At 42.3% G+C, this 9943-nt stretch overlaps 1 non-coding gene across 1 annotated transcript; it reads right to left on the reverse strand.

Annotated features, from left to right (window-relative positions):
- Positions 1–305: 305 nt before the first annotated feature.
- LOC141687785 (small nucleolar RNA R71) lies at positions 306–412 on the reverse strand. The gene has a single exon (XR_012561268.1). It is a non-coding gene; the product is annotated as a small nucleolar RNA R71 (small nucleolar RNA).
- Positions 413–9943: the final 9531 nt, after the last annotated feature.

Consider the following 9943-nt stretch of genomic DNA (forward strand, 5'->3'; position numbering starts at 1 on the left):
CGGCTATTCAAGCTAACACCTTTGAAATCAAGCCGGGCACTATTCAGATGGTGCAGAATTCTGTTTCTTTTGGAGGAGCGGCAACTGAAGACCCCAACATGCACATAAGAAATTTTGTCAAGATCTGCAGCACTTTTAAGTATAATGGCGTGACTGATGAGGCTATCAAGTTGAGGCTTTTCCCATTCTCACTGAGGGATAAGGCTAAAGACTGGTTACATTCTGAACCAGCTGGGTCCATCACTATGTGGCAAGATCTTGCACAAAAGTTTCTGGTGAAGTTTTATCCAATGGCAAAGACTGCTGCTATGAGGAGTGCTCTTACTCAGTTTGCGCAGCAATCTACAGAATCTATGTGCGAGGCTTGGGAACGCTACAAGGAAATGTTGAGAAAATGTCCACATCATGGAATGCCGGATTGGATGGTGATCACTGGTTTTTATAATGGTTTGGGGGCCCAATCTCGGCCCATGCTCGATGCAGCAGCTGGAGGTGCCTTATGGGCTAAAAGCTATACTGAGGCGTATAATCTTATAGAGACGATGGCTGCAAATGAGCATCAAAACCCAACTCAGAGGATGACGTCAGGCAAGGTAGCAGGTATTCTGGAAGTTGATGCAGCAACCGCTATTGCAGCCCAGCTCCAAGCGCTATCAATGAAGGTCGATTCTCTGGCTACGTATGGAGTTAATCAAATAGCTATGGTTTGTGAGCTTTGTGCAGGTTCTCATGCTACGGATCAGTGTTCTCTTGTCAAAGAATCTGTTCAGTATGTGAATAATTATCAGCGACAACAGCAGCATGTGCCAGCGACCTATCATCCTAATAACAGAAATCATCCAAATTTCAGCTGGGGGAATAATCAGAATGCGATTCAGCCAACATATCAGCAAGGAGTGAGTAAACAGTTTAACCCACCTGGATTCCAGCAACCACATCAGTATGCTACAAGGCAATCATATCCTCAACAGGGAAGTGCAGCTACACCTATTAGTGCTGATTTTGAGGAACTTAAGCTGTTGTGCAAGAGTCAGGCGGTTTCTATCAAGACCTTGGAAAATCAAATCGGTCAATTAGCCAATGCAGTGCTCAATCGTCAACCTGGCACTCTTCCCAGTGACACGGAAGTACCAGGCAGGAAGGAAGCTAAAGAGCAAGTCAAGGCTATTACCTTAAGGTCTGGAAAAGTAGCTGATGCTGAAAAGGCAAAAGAAGTCGAAGCTGAAGTTAGAGATGAAGAATCTAAGCAAAAGGAGAAAGCGGCGGAACCAAAGAAGACTACTGTTGAACACACTCTGCCTGAGGCTAATACAGGGGAGAAACAGCTCTATCCTCCACCACCTTTTCCTAAGAGATTGCAGCAACAAAAGCTGGATAGACAGTTCGGGAAGTTTCTGGAGGTGTTCAAGAAACTTCACATCAATATACCTTTCGCTGAGGCTCTGGAACAAATGCCTAGTTATGCGAAGTTTATGAAGACTATTCTTTCAAGGAAGGTGAAACTAGATGACCTTGAAACCGTTGCTCTCACGGAAGAATGCAGCGCTGTTCAGCAACAAAAGTTACCACCAAAACTGAAAGATCCAGGAAGCTTCACCATTCCTTGCACCATTGGCAATCTAACTTTTGACAAGTGCCTTTGTGATTTGGGAGCAAGCATTAATCTAATGCCGTTGTCGATCTTTAAAAAGCTGGATCTGCCTGATCCAAAACCCACATACATGTCGCTACAATTGGCGGACCGTTCCATTACTTACCCAAGGGGCATAGTTGAGGATGTGCTCGTCAAGGTGGATAAGCTCTTCTTTCCAGCAGATTTTGTTATTCTGGATTTTGAGGAAGATAAGAAGATTCCCATAATCTTGGGGAGGCCTTTCTTGGCTACTGGCCGTACCTTGATAGATGTGCAAAAGGGGAACTTACTATGCGGGTCCAAGATCAGGATGTGACCTTCAACGTATTCAAGGCAATGAAATTCCCTACAGAAGATGAGGAGTGCTTAAAAGTGGATGTGATTGATTCCGCGGTTACTTCGGAACTCGAGCACATGCTAATGTCTGATGCATTGGAAAAGGCCTTATTGGGGGATTTTGACAGCGATGATGAAGATAGCAACGAGCAATTACAATATCTGAACGCTTCTCCATGGAAGCGAAAGCTGGACATACCATTTGAATCTCTTGGTACTTCTGACCTTAAGAATGCTGAAGGGAAGCTCAAACCATCAATAGAGGAAGCACCTACCTTGGAGCTCAAACCATTACCTGAACACTTGAGGTATGCTTTTTTAGGTGATTCATCTACGTTACCTGTTATTATTTCATCTGACCTTTCAGGTAGTGAGGAAGACAAGCTCTTAAGGATTTTGAGAGAATTCAAATCGGCTATAGGATGGACCATAGCAGACATCAAGGGGATAAGTCCTTCATATTGTATGCATAAAATTCTGCTAGAGGAAGGTAGTAAGCCAACTGTGGAATAGCAACGAAGACTGAATCCCATCATGAAGGAGGTGGTGAAGAAAGAAATTCTGAAATGGCTAGATGCAGGCATCATTTATCCTATTTCTGACAGCTCGTGGGTGAGCCCCGTACAATATGTACCTAAGAAGGGAGGTATCACTGTGGTCGCAAATGAAAAGAATGAGCTCATCCCTACTCGAACAGTTACAGGATGGAGAGTATGCATGGATTATAGAAAATTGAACAAAGCCACAAGGAAGGATCACTTCCCCCTTCCATTTATTGATCAAATGCTTGACAGATTAGCGGGTCATGAGTATTTTTGTCTTCTGGATGGTTATTCCGGGTATAATCAGATTTGTATTGCACCAGAGGATCAGGAAAAGACTACCTTCACTTGTCCATTTGGCACATTTGCTTTTCGTAGAGTTTCGTTTGGGTTATGTGGCGCCCCGGCCACCTTTCAGAGATGTATGATGGCTATATTCTCTGACATGATTGGAAATAACGTCGAAGTGTTCATGGATGACTTCTCCGTCTTTGGACACTCATATGATGAATGTTTGAATAATCTGCGCGCCGTACTCAAAAGATGCGTGGAAACTAATTTGGTGCTTAATTGGGAGAAATGTCATTTTATGGTGCGTGAAGGCATTATCCTTGGGCATAAGGTCTCTAGCAAGGGTCTGGAGGTGGACAAGGCCAAGGTGGGAGTCATTGAAAATCTTCCCCCACCCAATTCTGTGAAAGGAATCCGTAGTTTTCTTGGTCATGCGGGTTTTTATCGGTGATTCATCAAGGACTTTTCAAAGATATCTAAGCCGTTGTGCAATTTGCTTGAGAAAGATGTGCCTTTCAAATTTGATGATGAATGTTTGGTAGCATTCGAGACTCTCAAGAAGAGTTTGATCACTGCACCAGTTATTACAGCACCAGATTGGACAGAACCATTTGAGATGATGTGTGATGCGAGTGATTATGCGGTAGGTGCAGTTCTGGGACAATGCAAGAAAAATATCTTCCATGTGGTCTACTATGCGAGTAAGACTTTAAATGGGGCCCAATTGAACTACACCACTACTGAGAAGGAGCTTTTGGCTATAGTCTTTGGCTTTGAGAAATTTCGATCTTATCTGCTTGGTACGAAAGTAACAGTATTCACTGATCATGCAGCTATTCGCTATCTGGTTTCTAAGAAGGATTCGAAGCCGAGACTCATTCGTTGGGTGCTTTTACTTCAGGAATTTGAGTTAGAGATCAAAGATAGAAAAGGTACTGAGAATCAAGTAGCTGACCATCTCTCTAGGTTGGAGAATCCCGATTCTACTTCACAAGATAGGACGTTAATCAATGAATCTTTTCCGGATGAGCAGTTGTTTGCAATTCAGGAGGAAGAACCATGGTTTGCAGATATTGTAAACTATCTCGTCAGCAATATAATGCCTCTTAATTTGACATCCGCTCAAAAGAAGAAGTTTCTGCATGAGGTGAAGTGGTATATGTGGGATGAACCATATTTGTTTAGACAGGGAGCTGACCAGATCATCAGGAGATGTATCCCGTTCTGTGAGACGGAGGGGATATTACGAGACTGCCATTCCACGGTTTATGGTGGACACTATGGAGGTGAGAAGACGGCAGCTCGTATTCTGCAAGCAGGTTTTTTCTGGCCTACTTTGTTCAAGGATGCTCATCAGTTTGTTTTAAGGTGTGATCGTTGCAAAAGAGTGGGAAATTTGTCAAGAAAGGATGAGATGCCATTAAATGTGATGCTTGAAGTCGAGGTCTTTGATGTGTGGGGAATCGATTTCATGGGGCCTTTTATCGCGTCTTGCAATAATCAGTACATCTTGCTGGCAGTCGATTATGTCTCAAAATGGGTCGAAGTTAAAGCTTTACCGACAAATGATGCAAAGGTAGTGCTAAATTTTCTTCATAAGCAAATTTTCACAAGGTTTGGAACACCTCGGGTAATCATAAGTGATGAAGGATCGCATTTTTGCAACCGCAAGTTCACTTCTATGATGCAACGTTATAATGTGAATCATCGAGTAGCTACTGCCTATCATCCGCAAACAAATGGTCAAGCGGAAGTGTCTAACAGAGAGATAAAGCGCATTCTAGAGAAGGTTGTTTGTTCGTTAAGGAAGGATTGGTCTTTAAAGCTCGATGAAGCTGTTTGGGCTTACAGAACAGCATACAAAACTCCACTAGGGATGTCACCGTTTCAGTTGGTGTACGGTAAGGGATGTCATCTACCAGCGGAGCTTGAGCATAAGGCCTACTGGGCATTGAAGAAATTGAACCTGGATTTAGATGCAGCTGGTAAGAAAAGAATGCTTCAGCTTAATGAACTTGATGAATTTCGACTTCAAGCGTACGAGAATAACAAAATGTATAAGGAAAAGGTGAAGAGGTGGCACGATAGGAAGGTACATCCTAAGTTATTTGTGCCAGGGCAACAAGTTCTGTTATTCAACTCTCGGCTCCGACTTTTTCCTGGGAAGTTGAAATCAAGGTGGTCTGGACCTTTTATTGTCAAAACTGTGTTTCCACATGGAGCGGTGGAAATTTTTGAGAATGATTCGGACCAAGCATTCAAGGTTAACGGTCAGCGGTTGAAGCACTACTATGGGGACATGGCAAACCGAGAGGTGGTTAGTGCCATTTTGTTGACTACTTGAGAAAGGTACGGAACGTCAAGCTAATGACGAAAAAGAAGTGCTGCGTGGGAGGCAACCCATGAATTGTTGTTACAGGAACCCTTAGAAGTTAATAACCTATCCAAAAACACAAAAAAAATCAGAAAACAGGGGCTGAAAATTTTTTTTTCCAGAGACCCTCTGCGCGCCCGCGCAGCTATGCTGAGCGGCCGCGCAGGGGTCGAGTTCCAGAAAATTTTTTACAGTTCAGAAAAAAAAAAATAAACAAACAAAAACACAAAAACAGTTTTAGCCCATAAACCCACGAATTGTTCCCACTACCCCATCATTTTAGCCCTTAATTCCCAAACCCTAATCTAATCCACACCCTATATATACATACACCTATCCTACATATCTCCCACAAAACTTCCTACACTTAAACCCTCTCACAAACATCAAAAATCAGTTCTTACACACTTCTATTCACGAATCAATGGCACCCAAGAGAGCACGCACTATTGACAGCAGCAGCACAGTTCCTACTGCTGATTCATCGAGGGGCACTGCTGCAAGGCCTCGGTTAACTGACAGAGCTGCGGAGGAGGAGTACACTAGGCTGTTTGGGAAGCCGATTCTGAAGGAGAGGGGGTTTTTACCATCAGGGAGGGATGGTCAGTTGTTGCCCATGATTGCAGAGAAGGGGTGGATAGCTTTTTATGAGTCACCCGAAGCAGTACCGATGAGCGTTGTTCGCGAGTTCTACGCGAACACGAAGGCTGAAAAGAATGGGTTTTCTGTAGTCCGTGGGCTGACGGTTGATTATCATCCTGCGGCGATTCGCCGTGTGATTGGACAGCGAGAGAGGAAGCCCGAGGAGGAGAACTGGAATGAAAAGACTGCTGAGGATTTTGACTTGGATTTGATTTGTGCGACTCTCTGTCGACCGGGTACAGTTTGGAACCGCAGTCCAGCCAATAATGAGTATCGTCACTTTCCGGCGATCGCCATGAACAGGTATGCCCGTGCATGGAATGCATTTATATGTGCTAATATTTTGCCTTCTTCACATGCACACGAGGTCACAGTTGAGAGAGCACAGCTGTTGTGGGGAATTCTGAATGAGGAATACTATGTGGACCTTGGTGAGTTTATCTACCAAGGAATTCTGAAGTTTTTGAGGGGAGCAAAGCATATGAACATCCCTTATGCATCCACGGTTACGAAGCTATGCCGAGCAGTAGGAGTGAACTGGCCGGCTCATGAGCAGTTGCAGTTGCCAGCAGCTCCGATAGATTCTGGCACTCTGAATGGGATGCAGGAGTGGACCGGTGGTGAGCCTGAGGAGCATGGGCTGGGTTATCGTCTTCCAGGAGGACGTCCAGCACGAGGTGCTACTATGGCTAGGCCAGGGCGTGGTGAGGCTGGTTCTTCGAGAGCTCAGGAGGGTGCTGGGATGGGTGATGCCCAGTATAGGAGGCTTTCACGGCGGATGGATGCCATGTATGAGACGCAGAGCAGGTTTGCTCAGGAGCTCACCCTTGCGTTAAACACTGCCTTTCGAGGCCTTGGAGCTGATATCCAGTGGCCAGTTTTTGGTGAGGACTCTGCATACCCGCCGCCTGATACTCCACCCACTGAGGGTGATGATGATGATGACTCTGAGTAGGTATACCCTGTGTTCCTTTCTACTACTTTCACTGAGGACAGTGAAGATTTTTAGTTTGGGGGTGGTAGTTAAGGAATATTGTGTGTGTGTCATTTAGTTGCATATTCATGATAGTTTAGTTCATATAGTTGCATAATTTATGCCATATAGTTTTTTTTTATGAATGTCATATAGCTCATGCATTTACTATGATCCCTTTTGCAATGATTTATCGACTGAATTATGATATTGATGCGAGTGTAGTGATAGCATTAAAGTGATATTAAGTTGTGTAGGTTGATATGCATGCTAGAAACAATTGTAAGTCCACTAAGTCTTAAAGAATGCGTAAGGGCTAGATTGTTGTTATGATTTGGTTGTTTTCAAGGTCAATCTATTTATTATGCTTAGAATTCGATTATAGGTTCTTAGTGATAAAGACATGAAAAAAAAAAGAAAAAAATTTTGGAGAAAAAAGTATGGAAGTTGTTGCTAGTTGTGGCTAGGCGTCAAATGGCTAGTAGCCGGCTCGCTTATGTTGCGAGTAGTCTAGGGTTGAGTAAGATGGAGCGAAACGCACTTGCTCAGAAGTTAAAAAAAAAAAAAAAATTTTTTGCATAATTGATCAAGAGTGGGCTCTTTGGTATTCGAGTTATTAAGTTCTTAGGGGACTTTGTGCCTAGTGACCTAAGGCTTTTAGAGTCTGGGATCCGCTAACCTAACGCTCGTTACATGGATACCATTGTATAAGTCTTTTGTGGACCTCACTCATTGCACGGTCAAATAAGCATTTGAGTTGTAAATAAAAAGCACGATTTCGTAGTAAGCTCCAGAGTTCTTGTAGTGTTGTATATCACTTTGTGCCTAGAATTTTTATTCTTTGTATAATCGTAGGATTGCCTTGAGGATAGTCTAGTCATAGTAATTGGTCTAGTTCCGAAGCATATCTGTTAAGCATTTGCACACACCACGTTTCTGGCTGTATGTCCGGTTGCATGAGTTTATTGATCTTTAGTTGTCTAACTGCATTCGTTGAGATGTGACAATTTGGTTGGTTAATTGTAGTAAGGGGGATCGTTGCATTTTCATATAGATTGCATTCATGCATATTTTTATTTGTTTTTGAGTCTGTGACGCTTGAGGACAAGCATCGATTTAAGTTTGGGGGTGTGATAAGTGGCATTTTATACCACTTAGAACGTCTTAAAATGGCTTAAATTGGTGTCTTGAAATCAAGTATTTTGTGTATTTGATGCGTTTTTCTAGTGTTTATGCATTTCAGGGTATTAGTTGCATTTTGGGGGAGGAATCATCAAGAATAAGCCTTGGCATGTGTTCACCATTGCGAGAGGAAAGGAATGGGCAGATTACGGCGAAGAAACGGAGCAAGCTTGGAATTTTTCCAGTAGGGTCCTGCGCGCCCGCGCAGCAATGCTGAGAGGCCGCGCAGCAGCCTGTGCGCCCGCGCAGATATGCTGAGCGGCCGCGCAAGGTCGGGGAAAAAGCTGAATTATTTTAGACTTCTACTTCTGTGTGGCTTCCAACTTCTATGTAATCTGAGTTTTATGGGACTATTATATAGGTAGATTTGAGACGTTTTCATAGAGAGTATTAAGGAGATTATGTTTTAGATTGTGTTTTACGTAAGAAGCAAAGGAGATAAGGAAGAAGACCGATTTAGCACACCGCAACGAAGAGGAAGCATATATTCTTGTGATTCTTGTTTCGTTGTAACGTTTGATGCTAGTTTTCTTGCTTTGACTTATTTACTCTTGTGACGTACTCTGTTTTAATATAATTAGTGTAGTTATTATTTTCTTGTGTTGTTTGTCATGATTTCATATGAACCCATGATGGCGATAAGTTCTATTATGGGCTAATCGTGATCATGGGGTTACAACGAATTTATTATGGAATTCTTTAGTTAGTTGTTTAATACTTTAGTGTGTGATGATTGCATGATATCTAGTATTGGTTGTGCGTATTCGTCTTATGTGCGTCGCGAACATATAAGATAGGGTGTTAATCTCTTGTGAAGCGACGGTGGATCTTGAGATTTATAACTTGCCATGCTAGCATAGGTTCATGTACGTTGTGCATGATTAGTGGGTAACTCTAACAGTTTTATTTGCCCTATGTAATCAAAAGGGATAACTTGTGCTTAAATCGTTGTGTTGTCAATTTCTGTAGACATATAGGAACTCAACATAATTGATGACTATTCAACTTCTATCTTAATTGTGGATGCTTGGTAGAATGGTATTAGTACAATGAAAGTTGGCTTTTATCAGTTTCGTGTTATTCGATTAATATCATCACTGTCACATGCTAAAGGTAATAACAATGGCTATAGAAGGAAGTAATAATGAAGTTGTGATCTCATGAGTGTTTTATTATTGATAATTTGAAGTGTTAGTTAAGTGGTTAATTAAGTAGTTAATTATAGTTAATATTTGATCAACAATTTTAAGTGTTATTATCTTAACATTGAGAAGTAATCATACATTGGTGAGTGAGTTTAATTAGACAATAATTTAGTCTGAGTCTCTGAGGGAACGAACTAGAAAGTATTCTATATTACTTGCGAATGCGTATACTTGCGTGAATATTAGCGCGTGTTTTCGCCCTAACAGAGCCTTGCCTTTGTCACTCTTCATTTTCTTGCAATCAGGAGATATGTGGCCTTTCTCACCACAGTTATAGCATTTGACATTGGTATAATCTCCTCTGTCAGACTTTCCTCCTCTGCCCTCAGATCTTCTGAAATTCTTCTTATCAGAACTTGTGCCTTTCCTGGAAAACTTCTTTCCCTTCCTGAACTTCCTGTATGCAATCTTTGTGATCCCTTTCACCATAAGAGCACACAGCTTCATCATCTCCTCATCAGCATCAGTCTCAGGCAAGCTTTCAGATTCTGAGTCATCATCACTTTCAGAACTTGATGACTCGGTATTAGACTTTGTGAAAAGAGCTTTACCCTTGTCTTTCCTTGAGGTAGCTGCCTTGGGGGAATTTTCTTCAGCCTTAAGAGCAACTGTCCTTGACTTTCCTCCTTTCCTCTTGCTTCTTTGTTCCATCTCAAGTTCATGAGTCTTGAGCATTCCATAAATTTCATCAAGAGTTGTTTCATCAAGATTGTAGTTATCTCTTATTGTTGTTGCCTTCAAATCCCAGCATTCAGGAAGAGCTAA

The sequence above is a fragment of the Apium graveolens genome, chromosome 9 (genome assembly GCF_009905375.1).
Source record: "Apium graveolens cultivar Ventura chromosome 9, ASM990537v1, whole genome shotgun sequence".
Lineage (NCBI taxonomy): Eukaryota > Viridiplantae > Streptophyta > Magnoliopsida > Apiales > Apiaceae > Apium > Apium graveolens.